At 35.9% G+C, this 21576-nt stretch overlaps 1 long non-coding RNA gene across 2 annotated transcripts in view; it reads left to right on the forward strand.

Annotated features, from left to right (window-relative positions):
- The window catches only part of LOC140628640 (uncharacterized), a 146976-nt gene that overhangs the window by 2656 nt on the left and 122744 nt on the right, over positions 1–21576 (forward strand). For both annotated transcript variants that reach the window (XR_012026673.1, XR_012026672.1), the window contains exon 2: positions 5119–5257. This is a non-coding gene — a long non-coding RNA (uncharacterized lncRNA). The remainder of the gene's footprint in view (positions 1–5118; positions 5258–21576) is intronic.

A 21576-nucleotide genomic window follows, 5' to 3' on the forward strand; every position in this document is an offset into this window, starting at 1 on the left:
TCCTTAAATTTACCCAGAGGCCAGAGAATCAATGAACCAGGTGAATTTTCTAAGTTCCTCCTCAGAAAGGTATAGGTTTTTAGGGAAAAAAATCCATTTTCCATACCTAACCAAGAGAGAAAAATTATCTTTCTAGTGCTCTGTTTTGTTTTGAAGCGGAGACTCTTTCCTGAAATAAAAAGAGAAAAAGTAGATAATGTTTTTGGATGCCAAGAGCACAGTATTCGTTTTAATTTTTGTCTACTGAATGAACGAAGGAGTGCATCCGCATAGGGTAGAACATCAAGAAAGGGAAAAATGCTAATTATCATGAGTTGATTTTCTCTAATAGCTTCTTCATGAAAAGTTTTTGGTGGTTGTTTTTGTTTTGCTTTTTTTTTTTTTTTTCAATTGAAGGGCAGATCTTTATTACTTTTTTTCCCTAGTATGTCCATTTCCATCTTCATAACTGCCTTATTTCCAATTTCTGATATTATTTAAAGGTAAAAACCTTGGTTCAAATAATCCTCACATCACTTTCCTTTTGCTTTTTATTTATCTTTTTATTTTTACTTGTGACGCCACAACTGAGAGTGTCATGAGCACCGTAGTTCAGTGTGATCTTCATGAAAGAGGACATACTGAAGTATTTACTATTACATTTTACTCCTCCTGTCACTCTGACTTCATTATTCACAGTATCCAGTACATACATTGTCCTCTTCTTGGTAATTAGGAAAATGTCTTGAAGGTTAAATCAGAAGCTGTTAAATGGTTGCAGTTCTGACCCCTTGGGGTTTGCATTTCTGGATAATACTCTGCCTTAGAGGATGGCAGGAACTCAATGAAAATAAAATTGCTTACTGATTCAGGACAGTGTGGAGACAATGCCATGGAGGCACTCTGGGAGCACTAATAATCATTTATAACATCCACTTTATTTTTATATTTTACAACTCAACTCATTTTTATTTTTTATTACAGTCCCTTATTTAGAAAAATAAATTAATAGCAGTTATGAACATGGAATACTGAGACCTTAGATATAAAATATAACATCCACTTTTGGTACCAACTAATTGATTTCTTAAAATTTCCATCTAAATTCAATGCAGGAGGAGAGAACTATTCAGATTGTTACAAAGCATTTGGTTATCATCCTGACAGAATCAAGAGATTAATAGTTATACACATTTTACAGTTCCTGAAACTGAAATTCATAGAGGGCAGATACTTTGTGCAAGACCATGGAGCTGAAGAGTAACAGACTCTGGATGTCCACTGAGAGTATATTAATTCCTAAATTCAGCTACATGATTGCTTTACAGTTAATCTATACTATGCTATAATATATAGCACAATATTTAGTTTTAAATGTCAGTCCAATAGAAAATTATCTCTGTAGAGGAGAAATATTACTTACAGACCAAGGAGACTACCAGTTGAACTAAGTGAATCAGAAAATGGTCTGAGAAATGCAGTTTGTTGTTTAGACTGAAATCCACACCTGAAAATAATGAAAATGTTTCCCATTTTCTCTTCTCCTGTGTTCTATCAGATGATGGCATCAGATGAAATAGCCAAAAGCCAGGGCACGTGGCCAAAGTTTTCCTCTTGGTGCTTTAACTCTAAAAGGATTGATGGGGACTCAACTCTGTAGTACAAAGAAAAGGACTCCTTGATTGTGAATGAATGTCTTTTTTGCACCATCAGTATTACATACATTGTCCTATTAATCCTCAAAACATTCTGTGAAATAGCTATTATTAGTTTCATTTTCTTTTTTTATTAACAAATGAGGAAACAGAGACTCACAGAGACCAGATAAAATGTCCAAGGTACTATAAGTATAAAGTATGGAAAGTTGGGAAATTCAAACCCATGTCATTTTCAGTTCAATGCTGACCTTCAGCATATGGTCCTCCAATTGTGTGGCTACACATTTTCAGAATTTGTTTTACATTAAAAACTATGTAATTAACAAAAGCCCTCAAAAGCTAAAAAGATACTGTAGAAATTTCGATTTTGGAGCAAATGCCATGAAAGAGTGGTGACATTTATTGCATTTTGTTCGTTCAGTGTTCCAATTTGGAACTTGATCTGGAGTTCTGCTAAAATCAGAAAAGGGAAATTATGGCAATGTGTACTCTATAAACATGGAAATCTGTATAATTTGTGAAGATTAAACTATGAAGCCATTATATAATTATAGAATGATCAGAGAAGAGTTTTAAAATACTTCAATGAATAAGGATGTTTCTCAGGCTGGTAAGAATTGAGTAAAACTGAGAAATAAGGTGTTAATGTGAAAAAGGGGTTGATCAGCCATGGAGACCTAGTTTAAAAAGAGTCAAAGAGGTGAGCATTGTGGTAGCCCCTACTCATGTTCATTTTCATCTCCTAACAAAACCACCATTGATATGAAATTGATAATATTTGATATTAATTGACGATATTGATATGAATATTGATGAAAATATTCTGAGATTTCAGTCACCCTGCATTGAAATATCTCTTACCAAGCAATGTGACTGTAATTTGAATTCTCATGTACTCTGTCTTCAGAAAGAATGCACAGGTCACGCAGATATATGAGAATGGGTATTTTGTTTCATGTAATAGTTATTTTGCATAAAATCCCAGTCATCTTTGTGTTGTCCATAACAACTTGCATTGTACGTTTTACATAAATGTTACAATAAACAAATAATCATTGTTATTGAGAAAGTAGGTGGGCTTGTGGCCATCAAACTGTAATACTGGATAAATTACATTCTGTATATTTTTCATATTTAATATTAATGATCTTCAACAATTGCAATTAGTAGGAGGCAGTGATGCCCAGTGATTCAGAAAAGAACTGTGGTTTTAGACCAAATTTGGAGTTCTGGCTCTGGAAATTTTTAGCTCTGTGACTGTGGGCAAATTAATATCTGGACCTATATTGTATAAAAGATAGAGACTAGCCATGAGACTATTGGGAACTTGCAATGTGACTATCCATATTGGGATGCACTGTAAGTAATAAAATACACACTCTATTTTGAAGATTTAGTGTATGTGCATACACACATATATATGTGAAATACATCACTAATATTTTATATAAATTGTAAGATGAAATAGTAGTTTGACTAATTGGTTAATTGTGTTATTAAAATAATTTCACCTGTTTGCTTTTAATATTTTTAATGTAGCTGCTAGAAAATTTTAAATTACATATGTAGCTTGAATTACACGTTTTCCTTTTTTTAAGACTTATTTTTTTTTTTTTTTGAGAGACAGGGAGAGAGTGTGCACATGGGAGAGAGACAGAGGGAGAAAGAGAATGAAACTTAAGCAGACTCCATGCTGAGTGCAGAGCCCAACACAGGGTGCAGTCTTAAGACCCTGAGATCAGGATCTGAGTGGAAACCAAAAGTTGGATGCTTACCCGATTGTGCCACCTCGGTGTCCCTATACATATTTCTGAATGAGCCATCCTAAAACAATTCAGTTTTATTACCTAAAAGATGTAGATAATGACCTTATTTACCTCAAATTATTATAGTGATATCTAAATAAGATAATGCACCTAAAATTCATAGCACAGTGCCTCACATTAAGTTAAAAAGTTGTCACTCTCTAAATGTTTGGAAATAAAGATGTTAAGTACTTTAAAAAAAAAAGAAACTTAGGGGCTCCTGGGTGGTGCAGTTGGTTAAGCCTCTGACCCTTGGTATTGGCTCAGGTTGTGATCTCAATGTTGTGATCTCAGGATTATGAGACTGAGCCCCGTGTTGGGCTCCCTGCTCAGTGTGGAGTCTGCTTAAGACTCTCTCTCTCTTTGCTCCTTTCCATTTCTCCTTCTAAAATAAATAAATAAATATTTAAAAAATAAAAGAAACTTAAACTCTAGTGGATTAGACACTACCTAAGGAGAAAATTTAGTTAAGAATTAATTTTTTATTAATTTATTTTAAAGTTATTATTTGAATTTCAGTTAGTTAACATATAGTGTTATTATATTAGTTTCTGGTGTAAAATATAGTGATTATACACTCCCATACAAGACCTGATATTCATCACAGCAAGTATTTTTATTTATTTTTATCCCAAGTGAATCATTCCACTTATCTCTCTCTAAAAGCAACAAACATACATGTGTGCTGCTGGGAGGAGGAACAATATTGTGACATATAAAAATGATAATGTGTATGAAAAGTGCTTTGAAGAGTTAAAAGTACTTTCTCAATTCCAAGCCTTTTTACTATCATAATTTACACACTTTTATATTTAATTGGTGTATACTTCTAGTGTTGAGGCCTTCAAGTCACAAATGAAAATAAGGCTGAAACTGGTGCAGGTATACAGAGGGTGAATGAATTTCTGCCAAAGCTAAAGATACAGGAATGGGAGAAAACCTGATAGTTCTAGAACTCTAATGTACACTAGGTACACCTAGCTGATTACAAAAAGCATTGCTCAACTTAGAGACACTAGAGGGTGGTGTTACTGAGAATTTAAGAGGATGAATAGGGCACCTGGGTGGCTCAGTGGTTGAGCATCTGCCTTTGGCTCAGGTCCGGATCCGAGGTCCTGGAATCGAGTTCCGCATCAGTTCCTACCTGCAGGAAGCCAGCTTCTCCCTCTGCATGTCTCTGCCTCTCTCTCTCTCTCTCTCTCTCTCTCTCTGTGTCTCTCATGAATAAATAAATAAAATCTTAAAAAAAAGAGGATGAATAAAGTCTCTCCATCAATATAGATGATAAGAATTTGTAAAGGTCATACCTGTGAAATGAAACTAACATTTCTCCATTCCCTCCTGGACATGATTTGGAAGGGTTTTTTTTTTTTTTTTTTTTTTTTAAGTTCTGGGACTAGCTTTACAACATTGCCAGAATAGTAAAATATTAGAAGCTTGCTATAATGTTTGGGCAAGTAATTGGGAAAAGTTTGAAATGATTCCCTACTCTGAGAAAAAATTATCAAAGCCCAAAGAGGGGATGATAAGAAATAAAAGTACCCAAGTAACGGCTTTCAATGAAGGAAAGATTTCAATAGGAATTCCTAACTACTACAACAACCTCTGTAATTAAACGCAGGTGGGGCAATTGCTTGGTAATAATCATGCCATATGAATTTTTTTTCTCTCTCTAGGCTTGAATAGCTATACACACATGCTGTGGACGAACTGCAGCTGATTTCTCTCATAGGAGCCTTGGAATTTGGCCTCATGTGTATAGCTGAACTTTGGCTGAAGCACTGAGCTGTGATTAATGCAATTAAATGAGTAAAGGTATGTGGTGCTGTCCTCAAGTTGCTGTTCCTAGTGAAGAACCCATTTCTTCTACCATACTTTCATTTCTCAACAGATGAGTAGTTGCAAACTGTACTGGATGTGGCTTTTCATCTCTGTGTTATTTGCCTATGTTGTGATGGAAGCACAGGATCAGGGAAAAATGTGCCTTCTTTAATTTTTTAAATGTGTCTTTTAAAGCACAGAAGGATCATAATGCTATTAATGGTCTTTGTCCTTGTTTCCCTAGGACAGGCTTTAGCTTCAGTTATTCAGTTGTTGCTTGTGAGATAAAAGAGTCAAAGAGGTTTTGGTTGCTGAAGAAAGCAGATTTGTTGTTGTTGTTGTTGTTGTTGTTGTTGTTTCTTTTAACATGGAGATTGGGTTTATTTTTTTTCCTATTCTACCAAAACTCCTATGTGGTCATCTCCTCAGGAAATAGTTGTCAGCTACTGCTCTAAATTTATGAAATACACACACGTAAGAAACTAACCATGTAATTTCTCCAAAGCACTATACTGGGATTGATAAAAATATATTTTTTTAAAGAGTCCTGGGCTAATATCATACCACTCTGAGCCTTCTTTATTTTTAAGCTTCTTTATTTCTGTTGTAAGGTATGACTACCAGCTAAGTAGATCGAAATTTTGTATAGTTTGTGAAATCAATTATATTTTTGGATGCATGATAATAAATATACTGTGTATTTCATTGAATAATGTAGAAAACTGCTTTACTTTTTTTTTAACAACTGTGACTGTGGTTTAATCAACATAGTGTTTAGTAGATGGCTAATTTGTGCCAGTTTTTATTGAGTAGGGGGCTGCAGATATCCCATTTTAAATGATTAGACATGTGTTTAGATAATCACCGTAGAGTTTCTGTTTTCTTTTAAGATCGGACATTTTCATTTTATCATTACTGAAACTTAGCTGAATGTCAGTTTCTGTCTTTGGATAAAATGTAAAAACCAAGGCTTCTTCTCATTTGTCAAAACACAGCTGATCTCCACTATTTCTTTTAGATTTTCTTTTTTTTTTTTTTTTTTTAGAAATTTAATTTTTTTTTTTTTTTATGATAGTCACACACAGAGAGAGAGAGAGGCAGAGACACAGGCAGAGGGAGAAGCAGGCTCCATGCACCGGGAGCCCGACGTGGGATTCGATCCCGGGTCTCCAGGATCGCGCCCTGGGTCAAAGGCAGGCGCCAAACCACTCCGCCACCCAGGGATCCCTAGATTTTCTTTTACACAAGGTGAAGACCAGTGATTCATTTTACTTTCATGCAAAAAAAAAGTCTTAAATTTTTCAATTAATTGTTTTTTGTTGACTAAGTTCTAAAGAAAGGGAAACCACAGATGCAATCTGGCACACTACTGTTGTATTATGCTTGTCTTTTTTGAGAGGCTACATAGCAGAGGAAAAGTGTTTGGAGCATAGAGTGTTTCCATTTTAAGGAAAAACAGTGTAACAACATTGGCAGTGAAAATAAAATATTATTCCTGGATTTTTCTGGATTCCTTCTACTGTGAATGTTGTTATTATAGGTAGGCTACATCTTCTCTAGTACTGTTACTGAAGTTCAAAACACTAAAGGAACTTTACCTTCAGACTGATCCTAATCCTGTCATATCAAAGAATCCTTTATTAACCTAAAGGAAGGGGCACCTGGGTGGCTCAGTAGTTGAGCATCTGCCTTTGGCTCAGGTGGTGATCTCAGGGTCCTGGGACCAAGTCCTGCGTTGGGCTTCCTGCAGGGAACCTACTTCTCCCTCTGCCTATGTCTTTGCCTCTCTCTCTATGCCTCTCATGAATAAAAGAACAAAATCTTAAAAAAATAAAAGTCTAATGAATTTTCAAAGTCAATGTCTTTTCAGACCGAGTATTCAGTGTTTTGAGAAGAATAGAGCAAATACAAGTTTTACTGAAATTCCAATTCTACTGATCTGATTTATACAGTTAGCCATCTACCTCCTTATTCTTTTTTTTAAGATTTTATTTATTTTTTCATGAGAGACACAGAGAGAGAGAGGCAGAGACACAGGCAGAGAGAGAAGCAGACTCCAGGCAGGGAGCCTGATGTGGGATTCGATCTTGGGACTCCAGAATCACGCCCTGGACTGAAGCCAGACGCTCAACTGCTGAGCCACCCAGGCGTCCCTACCTCATTATTCTGAGTGGCACTCTAGTACTCACTACAAGTACCAGTGTAAAGGCTCTGATACTTAATTGGAGCATTGACTTGTTTACAATGGTCCATTTCTCTGGTGCCCTAGGTTCATTGTCAATGAAATATTACCTGATTTGCTGAGCATCATGATCCCAACAGGACAGCCTTTTTAGAACTGTCCTATAAATACCAAAATAACTTATGATTCTACCTTCACATTTTATGTATTACATTCTTGGACCATTTATTCTATGGAAAATGCTGAAGTGGGTAGGGTTTGTTGGTAAGGCTTTTGTAATTCATCATAACAAGTGATGATATGTTATTCAAAATGTTTATATTTTTTGGACAGTGCAACTGAATTACTTAAAACCCATACTTCCTCTCCCATAAATTATTAATTATTCTCCAAAAGTAAATGTAGGGATGTAACAATCATAGAAGAATTTCAATAAAATATCAAAAAATGTGAAATTAACTTTATCATAAACTTGTTAAATGACAGAGGTTTCCAAATGTTCTATAAATTATTAAAATTGCCCCTTTTTAATTAGGATCACTTGGGGTGGGGAGCTTAAATGGATTTCTGAAAAGGCAGTAATATTTTAAAAATGCATTTATAAGGGGATGCCTGGGTGGCTCAGTGGTGGAGTGTCTGCCTTCAGTTCAGGGCATAACCCTGGAGTCTTGGGATCGAGTCCCACATCAGTCTCCTCGCAGGGAACCTGCATCTCCCTCTACCTATGTCTTTGCCTCTCTCTGTGTGTCTCATGATTAAACAAAGTCTTTAAAAATGCATTGATATGAAATGTTGTGTGAGGGCAGCCCCGGTGGCCCAGCGGTTTAGTGCTGCCTTCCGCCTGGGGTGTGATCCTGGAGACTTGGGATCGAGTCCTGCGTCGGGCTTCCTGCATGGGGCCTGCTTTTCCCTCTGCCTCTCTCTCTCTCTCTCTCTCTCTCTCTGTCATGAATAAATAAATAAAATATTTTAAAAAAATGTTGTGTGGTATTCAAAATGTATATCAATTAGTGACATAAACAATGAAATATATATCTTCAAAGTAAGTCAAGGACCTCAAGAATTTTATACTTATATTAAAAGTATTAAACTGTATTTGTCAGTTATTTTTATAAACTAACATTTATGGAGAATTAAATGCTACTATAGTTTGTACTAAACTCATTTTTAACTCTGTGTCATTCTAGTCTCTTTTTCTTCAAAAGTCTTTCTGGGTTAACAATGCATAGAAATTATATAAATTAAAATTTTCTCTGAGGTGTAATGCCTACTTTTTATGCTTTACAGAACAACAATGGCATGACATGCAGTCTAGACTGGTAAAATCGTCAGATAAACAATACCTTTATTCTTACACTAGATTTGTTTTACCACAAAGCTCTAAATTATAGCTCAATTAACTCTTAAAAATTAACTTGGCATACTCGACTAATAATAAATTAAAAGAAATCCAAAAACTAGAAGATAAGTCTTTTGTCTCCAAGGCATTCATGGGAACTAGTAACCTGGATTGGGCCTCTAGGAGGAGAAGGTGAAGGGGTATGAAGAAGGGGCAACCTGAGGATCCTGAGGGAGCAAAGGCAGTACTGTAGAAAATCAACTTGGAGGGGAGAGGACAGAGATAGTGTGTGTGCTGAGACTGAGGCACTCTAGGGGGTAGTAGAGGAACATGGTGGAGTTGGGGGAAGTAGGAGTGCTGTCAGAGGGAAAACCGGTTGATTTAGAGAAGGACCACCTGTGTTTTCAATATGTCATATGTATGGTTAGTCTCCAGCAGCGGCTCATGGAGAGTTTACTCAACCAACCTTTTTTATATAGTATAAAAAATTATGTTAAGCACTTTTAAGAGCACCTCTTTGGACTCTTCAAACCTCTCTGTTCATAATGAATGATGAGGTTAATCCTACTGCATATAGCTATGTTATGCTATTAGCATTCATGTTACTTTTGATGTGCTGCTGCCCAAAGCGAACTAGACTCCACTTCAAAACTGTAGATAGGAAGAGCAGTTTATGGATATAAGAATGAAAGACAAACAGTCATTGAGGGAAAAAGATTGGAGGTAGCATTAGCTGTATTATTTATCCACATATTTGTTAGTTCGTTTACTCACTAATAAACACATATTTAATGAAGAACTATATATTCAAGGCACATTTTAGGTAAATTCATTCCTTAAATAGCTTTTCCATCTCACCTGTATTTTATAGATTTAGATAGTGAATTATATAATGTACTCAGCATTATATTTGTAATCTCAATTTATTTGCAGAATATAAATAAAACCCACCTCCTACCACATAACTTACACTTTCCCTGAGGAACCATTTGCCCTCACATATATTCCAAAATTAAAATGAATGTCATATTTATATGTATATATATAATATGTGTGAGTATATATACATACATTGATAAAATGATAGATTTATAGATATTTTATTTTTATTTAAAAAAAATTTTTTTTTAAGATTTTATTTATTTATTCATGAGAGACACACACAGAGAGAGAAGCAGAGACACAGGCAGAGGGAGAAGCAGGCTCCCTGCGTGGGACTCCGTCCGGGGACTCCAGGATCATGCCCCGGGCCGAAGGTGGCGCTAAACCGCTGAGCCACTGGGGCTGCCCCTAGATTTTTAGATATTGATGTACTTAGATATGGAGTTTTGAAACAGCATGTTATTACTAGTTTAGATCATTTGAACAGCCACAGTGATCAAATGACTGATACAAATAGAGGCAGATTTACTATGAAGCTGATGACGTTTTAGCTTAAGGCCCCTCACTTGTATAGACCTCAGAAGGGGACTGATATTTAGAAAATCATTGTCATATGAAGGGATAATCAAATGACATGCAGCCAAAAATGTTGGCAAAAATCATTCTAGACATATGTGAAGCAGTTTGTTGACACACATATGCTATTTTCTTGGATTTTTCAATGTTTGTGATGTCAGCTTTCATAAATTTGTCCTTTGTTGTGATTGCTTTTTCTCTATAAATTAATATTTTGTTTAAATCAAATCTTATACTAGTAATTTTGTATCCTTTTGGGTTTTTTTGTATCCTTTTGTTAAAGAGAGCCTGTGCATTTAAGCTTCAGACTCTTCAATACCATGATTCACCTCCTGTTTATCCATGTCAAAAGACTTCCCTTTTATTTTTCCAGAGCAAATTAAAAATATCCTTAAAAGTGGAATATAAGTTATAAGCTTGAGTCTTTCCTGAGTGCATTAATATAGGTTTACAAAATAACTTCAAATTTTAATTTTGAAAAAAAAATAATCATTTCTGTTGCCTTCTAGAATATTATTCTTTTTTTTAAGATTTTATTTATTTATTCATGAGAGATACAGAGAGAGAGAGAGAGGCAGAGATACAGGCAGAGGGAGAAGCAGGCTCCATACAGGGACCCCGATGTGGGACTCAATCCCAGGTCTCCAGGATCAGGCCCTGGGCTGACAGCGGCGCTAAACCGCTGAGCCACCCGGGCTACCCTAGAATATTATTCTTGACCACATATGCAAATCAGTGAAAAATTAAAACATTTATACACACGAGGAGGAGATTTTAATCTTTTAAGGGACAAAAAGCATGCAAACTGTACAATACGGAGCTCAGTAAAGTAGGAGTGGCCCTTATCTTGGAAATTATAGAAGTTTTTCAAGTTTCAGGTTTTTGGTCATATAAAGCATCTTTCTTCTCACATAATCATCTTTCATGTTTAAGGATGTATGAAATTCCTGAGAAATCAAATGAAATGGAATTTTGTACTGAACATAAAATAGGAAACTATCAAATAAATCTTTCTTTGAAGTTCTATGATGACAATCCTCCCTAGGATTAGATTTTTTTCCACTTTGAACTGATAAGTATATTTCACACAAAAGGAGCATTAGTCAAACTTTAAAACTTTTCTCAGAAAAGTTGTCATTTTGTTATTTTTAAATGGCAGAAGATAGGAAGAAATGCCACAATTTTATCTTCTCCAATTGAAATTTTGTGCTGTTATGTACAGTCTGCTCTGAGAAGAAAAATTGAATCATAATTTAAATTCACTTAATTAAAGTGAAGAGATTTTATGCAATAAAGAGTAATTAGATTTTAGTAGATAATAATGTGTGAATCTCTGAATTGTTTTTGTTTGTTGTAATATTTCGCCTAGTAATTTTCAATTAAAAAATGTTGATACTTGTATAAGAGAAAGAGCAACTTGAAATCACTTTGTTAAAATGGAGCATTTGTTAGATAAAATGTTATTATATATTGAGTTTTCCCTCTGGGGAGGATCTTTCAAGTAAATTATGTGCTTAGAAGTATGGCTAAAGATGTTAGTTAATAATGATGAATGAGCATGCTGCCCACATATGCATATGATCCTGCTTGCTTCTTTTTTTAAAAAAATGGCAAAAAAATAAACATTCGTTGGTTAATGACAAAGCGTGAAGCATGGGTGGAAACAAAATATACTTTCTGTACAAAATTAACTGGCCTATATGTGACTCAAATCCATGGCCTTGGACTCATTAGGTGTTTTCTAAATTGACAATGCTCTAACTAATTATACTAATGAATCTCAAAATAATGACAAATCTTAAGTTTAAAAGAATAAGGTTCTTCTTCAACTTCACTTGTTAAAATAGATGCAGGCTATTACACAAGGTTGTCAAAAATGTACTAACACTTCCTGGAATCCCAATGACAACAGAGAGGAAAGATAGTTTTTCTTTCTTTTCATCCTGGTATTTGTTCATAGATGTAGCGAATGCCATAATTATCATTTGATAGTCTAATGGCCAAGTGTTGATAATACTAATAAGTGTAAAACATGATAGAAGGAACTCAAAAAAATAAAGAAGACAAATCAGAAATGCTGGATATTGCTAAAATACTATGTATACATGTTCATACACACACAAAAATGAAAACATAAGAAGTCTAATGTTTTCTATTCTGAAACATTTGGTGCTGAATCAGAGGCCATGCACCACCAAATCTGGTATTGGGGAATCAACAACTCTAAACTGGGGAATTAATTTGGGTCATTTATCATTTCAATGATCTTAAGACCCAGTGAAAGAGGACTAAGAAGATCCATCAGTTTACTTATTAAGCTGCCTTAAAGATTCATTCAGACAACTGTATGACCCTTGTCATATACTTAATAGCTAACTGATACTTTTACTTCCGATGATATTTTCTAAATTTTGTTCCTTGGATTTGTAATTAATATTAGTTTCAAGGCTCTGAGATGTATTGCAGCAAAAAAAATATATTCAATGTATTATAACCAGAATTTTCTCAAATTAATTCCGTGTGGAGTCTTTTTTCTTTTCTATCAGTGACATCTATTATTGTTCAGTTGAGCCTACTTTGAGAAATGGTGACTTATAAGGTACTTATATTTTTACTGAGAAAGCATATGAAAGAACAAATGAAAATTACTTGTATATTGAAGAAATATTACGAGAGAAACTAAAGCCCAAGTTTAGAATTACTTCTTTATGTCTCTAAATATTACATTTTTATATTTTAATGTATAAAATTATACAGTATTACATTTGAAATTGTTAAAATAAAATTAATAGATTTAAGTAGCAATTCTTACAGTTCTATACATTTGGACTAGAATGGCTTTACTATACATCAAAGCATGAATACAAGAGAAGCAATATCAGTTATTTGGCCAAAGTACAATTTCTGCTACATTACATCCGCTTAATTAAAAGTCTCCTTATAGCATCCATTACATGTAGTTTTCTTTCACTTCCTGCCTCAAATCTCTGTTATATTATCTTATGTGATTTTGTTGCTAAACAGCACACTTAATGATGTTTTTAATGATGTTTTAAATGAAAAATTAATCTTTAATCTCTAACCAATGAAGTAGAAATAGTAAATACATTTTATGACAGCAAGCTTCATTTCATAATTGGGAAGACATTGTGGACTTTTAAAGAATGAAAATCAAAGGACAAATAACACAAAAAATCTGCCATAGAAGGATTATACATATTTCCTATTCTTTTCTTAGATAATAAAAATTTTTCTATATAAAAACCAGTGAATAGATATTTTCAGTTGTCATATTTTTAAAAAATATTTTATTTATTTGTAAATATATATTTATATATTTTATTTATATATATTTATACATTTTAAATACATATATTTATATATTATAAATATATATTTATATATAAAACATATTCTTTATAAATAAATTGAGTGAGAGAGAGAGCACAGAGGGAAAATGAGAGGTAGAAACAGACTCCCAGCTGAGCAGAGAACTCAATATGGTGCTCTATCTCAGAATCCTGAGATCATGACCTGAATTGAAGGCAGACACTTAATTGACTGAGGCACACAGGCACCCCTCAGTTGTCATAATTTTTAAACATATATTTATAACTGGAAGACATACTAAAGACCATCTGGTCCAGATGTTTTCACATTTTATTCCTCAGAGTCCTAGGGTTTCATGGAGATGCCTTAGAAGCTAAGGTATAGGGTGCAATGAAAAGGAGCAGGGTGGGCAAGTCCCTGGGTCATTCTCAGGATTGCTGCTTTGTTTTTCCTGCTATATACGTGAGGTTCCACTTAACATTTTGTATGAAGTTAGAGTTATTTTGCTAAAATAATGAAAAATACCTTTAAAAAAATCATTGATGTAGGCCATCATCCTCATTTTAATGTTGAAAAAAATGAGTCCCCTGTAGATTTAAATAACTTATTCATGAGTGTACCCATTTACTGAGTGGGAGAATGAATTGTTCATCAAAATAACTTGCCAGGATATATTTATTATTCCTTATATTTATATATGATTTTGACCTTTTCAAAGCAGCTTCGTATCTGTTATTTGATTTGGTCCTCAGGAAAATAGCACTATTAAGTGGTTATAGAAAGTCTTAGCTCAATTTTAGAGATGAAGAGATGAAGTTGAAAGAGATAAAGCCACCAGGGTTATTCCACATTATTGTTAGAGTCTGGATAAAACCGAAGTTCTCTTGGCTCTCAACAGCTTGCTCTGGATCATAATTTGTTCTAATAACAGCTAGTCTAGAAAGTAGCAGTTTACACATATGCTTCACATGCACTTGTCAAAATGCTTTTCATTTTTTAAAAAGATTTTATTTATTTATGAGGGAGAGAGAGAAAGAGAGAGAGAGAGAAACAGACACAGGGACACAGGCAGAGGGAGAAGCAGGCTCCATGCAGGGAGCCCGACATGGGACTCAATCCCAGGTCTCCAGGATCACACCCTAGGCTGAAGGCAGCGCTAAACCGCTAAGCCACCTGGGCTGCCCTCAAAATGCTTTTCAGAAGTCTGTGATGCTGTCACTGAAGACTCTCAGAACCCAGTGAAATTTTAAGAAACATTAAGGCCTGCATTTCCATTTTGTTGATGAAGAAACTGAAATTCAGGCTAAATAAAAGGACTTATAGAGGGAGGACTCAAATTAAAATCTACATATCCTAAATTTAAGTCAGTATTTTTCCTAACAGCATTTCATTTTAATTTGCAAATATATGCTAACTCGTGAAAATACACATTCCTTTTTTTAAGATTTTATTTATTTATTCAGGAGAGACACAAAGTGAGGCAGAGACACAGGCAGAGGGAGAAGCAGGCTCCATGCAGGGAGCCCAATGTGGGACTCGATCCCGGGACTCCAGGATCATGCCCCAGGCCAAAGGCGGAGCTAAACTGCTGAGCCACCCAGGCATCCAAAAAAATACACATTCCTGCTAGAGTTCCAGCACTGCTTTTACTCATCTAGAGATTCTGTCTTAGAATGCCAACAAACCTTGCTGAGGTAGACTTACAAACTGCTTAAGATGGCTATGATAAACTCTTTTGTGATTTGCAATGACCCTAAGGAATAAAGGCATGTTCATATATTAGGAGAGATTATGGACACCTCACATTTTGATGGAAATAGAAGGGTTTTTTTGTGGATTACTGTGAGAGTTTGCAAGTGGAGAAGTTCATACTCACTTTTCTGTAGAGTAGAGAAGAGATTCAATCTCTATTTCCTGAATAGGGTCTCAATCTACTAAAAGTTTAACACCCCTTGAAAGATAAATAGAATTCTTTTTAGTTGCCAGACAATTGAGACTCAAAGTCTATGCTTATTATTTTTCTAAATATCTACTACATCTATTAAAAAGCATTTTTTCATAGTTACTTTTCTGTATGCATTTCACTTCTACTATTGTCACCTCAGATGCCTTCTCAATGGTAGAACTTCTTTCCTAAATAACACTTGCTTAATGAAATGTGATTTAGTGTATCTCAGGTAATAAACTTAGCAGCACAATTATATACTTCCCAATTGACCATTGTCTATATTATATTTTAGCAACTACCATTTTGCCAGTAAAAATTGAAGATGAAAAAGAGTAACTTCCATTTAGTGAAATTAAAATAATTATTGGGGTGCCTAGGTGGCTCAATCAGTTAAGCATCTGACTCTTGATTTCAGCTCAAGTCTTGATCTCAGGGTCATGAGTTCAAGCCCTGTGTTGGGCTCCATACTGGGCATGGAGCCTACTTTAAAAAAAATTATTGAAGGAGATCCATTTGAATGAGTTCATTGGGAAAAATATGTCCCCAGTGATAGAAATAAATTAGGCATAGAAATGTATGCCAGATCAACAAATATGTATAAGTTATTATCAAATACACAAAAATTTCAAATACAGGAAAACAAAGATCAGAGTTCAGGAGAAGGTGAGAAGGAGATATATTATGAAGATAAAATATCTTGAAACAATAGGAAAGGTTCTAAGACTAGAAAGAAGTCAAAAGATAAGGACAAGAAAATCTGACCTCTAGAAGCTATAGCTCAGGACTGTTATGTGTGGTAGTGCAATTGTTCACAACACAAGGGATATGCATGTGGGACAAGTGGTGGTTTAGATCCAAGCTGTGCATCCTGGAAGTTTTTCTCTTAGAGGAAGGGCCGAATTTTAAAGAGAATTTTAAAGAGAATTTTAAAGATGCCTCCATCCCTGAACTCCACTTAAGATTTTCATGCCCTAGTTCCTCAAACATTTATCTAGGCACTATTATGAAAGGACTTTGCAGTTGTAATTAACACCTCATGTTAGCTTGCCATAACATTCAGGTATTATCTAAGTGGGCCTGACTTAATCATATGACTCCTTTAAGAATGAAAGGTCTTTTCCTGCAGGTCACAGAAGGGAAAGTGGCAAAAAGAACATGAGGGATTCAACATGCCTTTGCTGAATTTGAATATGTAGGGGATCATGTGAGAAGGGATGTGGATAGCCATTTGGAGCTAAGAGCAGCCACCAGACATTAGCCAGCAAAGGAGCAGAAACTTCAGTCTTACAACATAAGGAACTGGATTCTGCCAACAACATAAATGAGCTTGGAAGCAGATTATTCTCTAAAACCTACATTAAAGGAACACAGATCTGCCAACACTTTGATTTCAGTCTTGTGACACCCTGAGTAGAGAATCTAGTGAAGTTTACCTGGACTTCTGACTTATAGAACTATGAGATAGAAATGGGTTTTGTTTTCAGCCTCTACATTTGTGGCAATTTATTGTGATAGCATGGAAAATCTATACAAGCACCTTTAAAAAGTCATAGGAAGATTGTCTATGGGCTAATGTCAGCTCCCCCTATAATTTTCTATGCCCAAGTTCTTCAGGAAAACAGAGGAAAGTTTTAGGGGTGACCAAACATATGTTTTCCCTTTTGATTTTCAAAGTATCATTGTTTTCAAGGGCAATTGTGACAACTGTCAGTGCAAATACCTGAAAAAAATCAAAGGTAGAAGGTTGTTCTTATGCTTATTTTCTTTTCCTTTTTTTATTTTTAAATATTTTATCTATTTATTCATGAGAGACACACAGAGAGGCAAAGACATAGGCAGAGGGAGAAGCAGGCTCCCTGCAGAGAGCCCAATGCAGGACTCAATCCCAGGACCCTGGGATCACCACCTGAACCAAAGGCAGACACTCAACCACTGAGCCATCAGGTGCCCCTTCTTTTTCAGTTATACTTCTGTTTTTCAGTTTTAATTTCTGATTTTATTTTTAAGTAATCTCTACACCCGATGTGGGGCTTCAACTCATAATCCTGAGATCAAGAGTCATACACTTTCCTGACTGAGCCAACCAGGCATCCTTCTCTTCCCACAGAAAATTTTTTAGAGTCACTTTGTGGCAAACCTGTGATGAGGCTAATTTTTCCATAAACAGAATTTTAAGTAAGACTTAATTGTGAATACCATTAAGTGCTTCTTAGAACTAGCATCCTGTTTATCAAAAAGAGGTGGTAATTTATTAAGGTTTTGGTTGGGCAGTGCAGTGTGCTTAAAGTGTTCAGAGGGAGTAAGATTTGATACCTATCCCTATAAACTAAAAGTCCAAGCTTTGTAACTAAATAACCCCTTTGAAAGAAGAGAGGGCAGAACTTTTGTGACTCATCCAACAGATGTTTCTAAAAAGAGAAAAAGAAAGAAGAAAGAAAGAAAGAAAGAAAGAAGAAAGAAAGAAAGAAAGAAAGAAAGAAAGAAAGAAAGAAAGAAAGAAAACATGGCAGAGAGAATGAGAGAACATGGCTGAAATGTTTTCAATTATAATAAAAATGCAACTTTTCATCCTACTATAGACTTAATTAATGGGCAACGCTTTCCAGTTTTCCTAATCAAAGTGACACAGTAGTTCAAAATGTAAGAAGAAATTTTAGAGTTTCAATTAACTTTATGAATTGTAAAATTAACTAAAAGTTCTAGTTATCTCTTAGCATCATTTTGGATGCAAAACAAAAATCAAACTAAATAAAAAGCAGTAATAAAAACAGGATTTGTTTCTTTAGTATACTTTATTGTATTTATAAGAAGCAGTAATAAAAACAGGATTTGTTTCTTTAGTATACTTTATTGTATTTATAATTTATCAGATTAAGAGATTTCAAATTTTCTGAGAAAAATGCCACCACAGGGGCACCTGGGTGGTGCAGTCAGGTAAGTGTCTGACTTAGGCTCAGGTCCTGATCTCAGGGTGCTTGGATGAAGCCCAAATCAGGATCTGTCCTTGGTGAGGTGTCTGTCCCTCTCTTACTCTGCCCTTCCCTTTGCCCCTCCCTCATTCATGTATTCTTTCAAATACATGAAGAAAATATTTTTTAAAATGCCACTACAATATAAGCCACTAAAATATGAATTTCTGTGACTGTAAATATGTTAAACTTATGAACAATCTGTTTATTATTTTAGAATAAAATAGAGTGGGGGAGGGGCAAGATGGCGGAAGAGTAGGGTCCCCAAATCACCTGTCCCCACCAAATTACCTAGATAACCTTTAAATCATCCTGAAAAATCTATGAATTCTGGCTGAGATTTAAAGAGAGAACAGCTGGAATGCTACAGTGAGAAGAGTTCGCGCTTCTATCAAGGTAGGAAGACGAGAGAAAAAAAGAAATAAAGAAACAAAAGGCATCCAAGGGGGAGGGGGCCCCGCGAGGAGCCGGGCTAAGGCCGGAGCCAGTGCCCCAGGACAGGAAAGACCCGTCCTGGAGAAGCAGGAGCTGCACCAACCTTCCCGGGCAAACAGGCGCCCTCAGGGAGTTAGAGCAGGACCCCAGGAGGGCGGGGATGCCCTCAGGCTCCCTGGGACAATAACAGACACCTGCGTGCCCAGGAGAATGCGCCGAGCTCCCTAAGGGCTGCAGCGCGTGCACGGCTGGACCTGGGAGCAGCTGGAGGGACGCGGGCAGCGAGAATTATCGTGATCCCAAAACCAGAAAAAGATCCTTTGAAAAAGAAGAATTACAGACCAATATCCCTGATGAACATGGATGCAAAAATTCTCAACAAGATACTATCCAATAGGATTCAACAGTACATTAAGAAAATTATTCACCATGAGCAAGTAGGATTTATTCCCAGGACACAAGGCTGGTTCAACACTCGTAAAACACTCAGTGTGATTCATCATATCAGCAAGAGAAAAACCAAGAACCATATGATCCTCTCATTAGATGCAGAGAAAGCATTTGACAAAATACAGCATCCATTCCTGATCAAAACTCTTCAGAGTGTAGCGATAGAGGGATCATTCCTCAACATCTTAAAAGCCATCTATGAAAAGCCCATAGCAACTATCATTCTCATTGGGGAAGCACTGGGAGCCTTTCCCCTAAGATCAGGAACAAGACAGGGATGTCCACTCTCACCACTGCTATTCAACATGGTACTGGAAGTCCTAGCCTCAGCAATCAGACAACAAAAAGACATTAAAGGCATTCAAATTGGCAAAGAAGAAGTCAAACTCTCCCTCTTCGCCGATGACATGATACTCTACATAGAAAACCCAAAAGCCTCCACCCCAAGATTGCTAGAACTCATACAGTAATTTGGTAGCGTGGCAGGATACAAAATCAATGCCCAGAAGTCAGTGGCATTTCTATACACTAACAATGAGACTGAAGAAAGAGAAATTAAGGAGTCAATCCCATTTATAATTGCACCCAAAAGCATAAGATACATAGGAATAAACCTAACCAAAGAGGTAAAGGATCTATGCCCTAAAAACTATAGAACACTTCTGAAAGAAATTGAGGAAGGCACAGAGAGATGAAAAAATATTCCATGCTCATGGATTGGCAGAATTAATAGTGTGAAAATGTCAATGTTACCCAGGGCAATTTACACATTTAATGCAATCCCTATCAAAATACCATGGACTTTCTTCAGAGAGTGAGAACAAATTATTTTAAGATTTGTGTGGAATCAGAAAAGACCCCGAATAGCCAGGGGAATTTTAAAAAAGAAAACCATATCTGGGGGCATCACAATGCCAGATTTCAGGTTGTACTACAAAGCTGTGGTCATCAAGACAGTGTGGTCCTGGCACAAAAACAGACACATAGATCAATGGAACAGAATAGAGAACCCAGAAGTAGACCCTTAACTTTATGGTCAACTAATATTCAATAAAGGAGGAAAGACTATCCACTGGAAAAAATACAGTCTCTTCAATAAATGGTGCTGGGAAAATTGGACATCCACATGCAGAAGAATGAAACTAGACCACTCTCTTGCACCATACACAAAAATAAACTCAAAATGGATGAAAGATCTAAATGTGAGACAAGAGTCCGTCAAAATCCTAGAGGAGAACACAGGCAACACCCTTTTTGAACTCAGCCACAGTAACTTCTTGCAAGATACATCCACGAAGGCAAAAGAAACAAAAGCAAAAATGAACTATTGGGACTTCATCAAGCTAAGAAGCTTTTGCACAGCAAAGGATACAGTCAACAAAACTAAAAGACAACCTACAGAATGGGAGAAGATATTTGCAAATGACGTATCGGATAAAGGGCTAGTTTCCAAGATCTATAAAGAACGTCTTAAACTCAACACCAAAGAAACAAACAATCCAATCATGAATTGGGCAAAAGACATGAAGAGAAATCTCACAGAGGAAGACATAGACATGGCCAACACGCACATGAGAAAATGCTCTGCATCACTTGCCATCAGGGAAATACAAATCAAAACCACAATGAGATACCACCTCACACCAGTGACAATGGGGAAAATTAACAAGGCCGGAAACCACAAATGTTGGAGAGGATGCGCAGAAAAGGGAACCCTCTTACACTGTTTGTGGGAATGTGAACTGGTGCAGCCACTCTGGAGAACTGTGTGGAGGTTCCTCAAAGAGTTAAAAATAGACCTGCCCTACGACCCAGCAATTGCACTGTTGGGGATTTACCCCAAAGATACAGATGCAATGAAACGCCGGGACACCTGCACCCCGATGTTTCTAGCAGCAATGTCCACAATAGCCAAACTGTGGAAGGAGCCTCGGTGTCCATCGAAAGACGGATAAAGAAGATGTGGTCTATATATACAATGGAATATTACTCAGCCATTAGAAACGACAAATACACACCATTTGCTTCAACGTGGATGGAACTGGAGGGTATTATGCTGAGTGAAAGAAGTGAATCGGAGAAGGACAAACATTATATGTTCTCATTCATTTGGGGAATATAAATAATATTTAAAGGGAATATAAGGGAAGGGAGAAGAAATGTGTGGGAAATATCAGAAAGGGAGACATAATATAAAGACTC

Source organism: Canis lupus, chromosome X (assembly GCF_048164855.1).
Source record: "Canis lupus baileyi chromosome X, mCanLup2.hap1, whole genome shotgun sequence".
NCBI classification, from domain to species: Eukaryota; Metazoa; Chordata; class Mammalia; order Carnivora; family Canidae; genus Canis; species Canis lupus.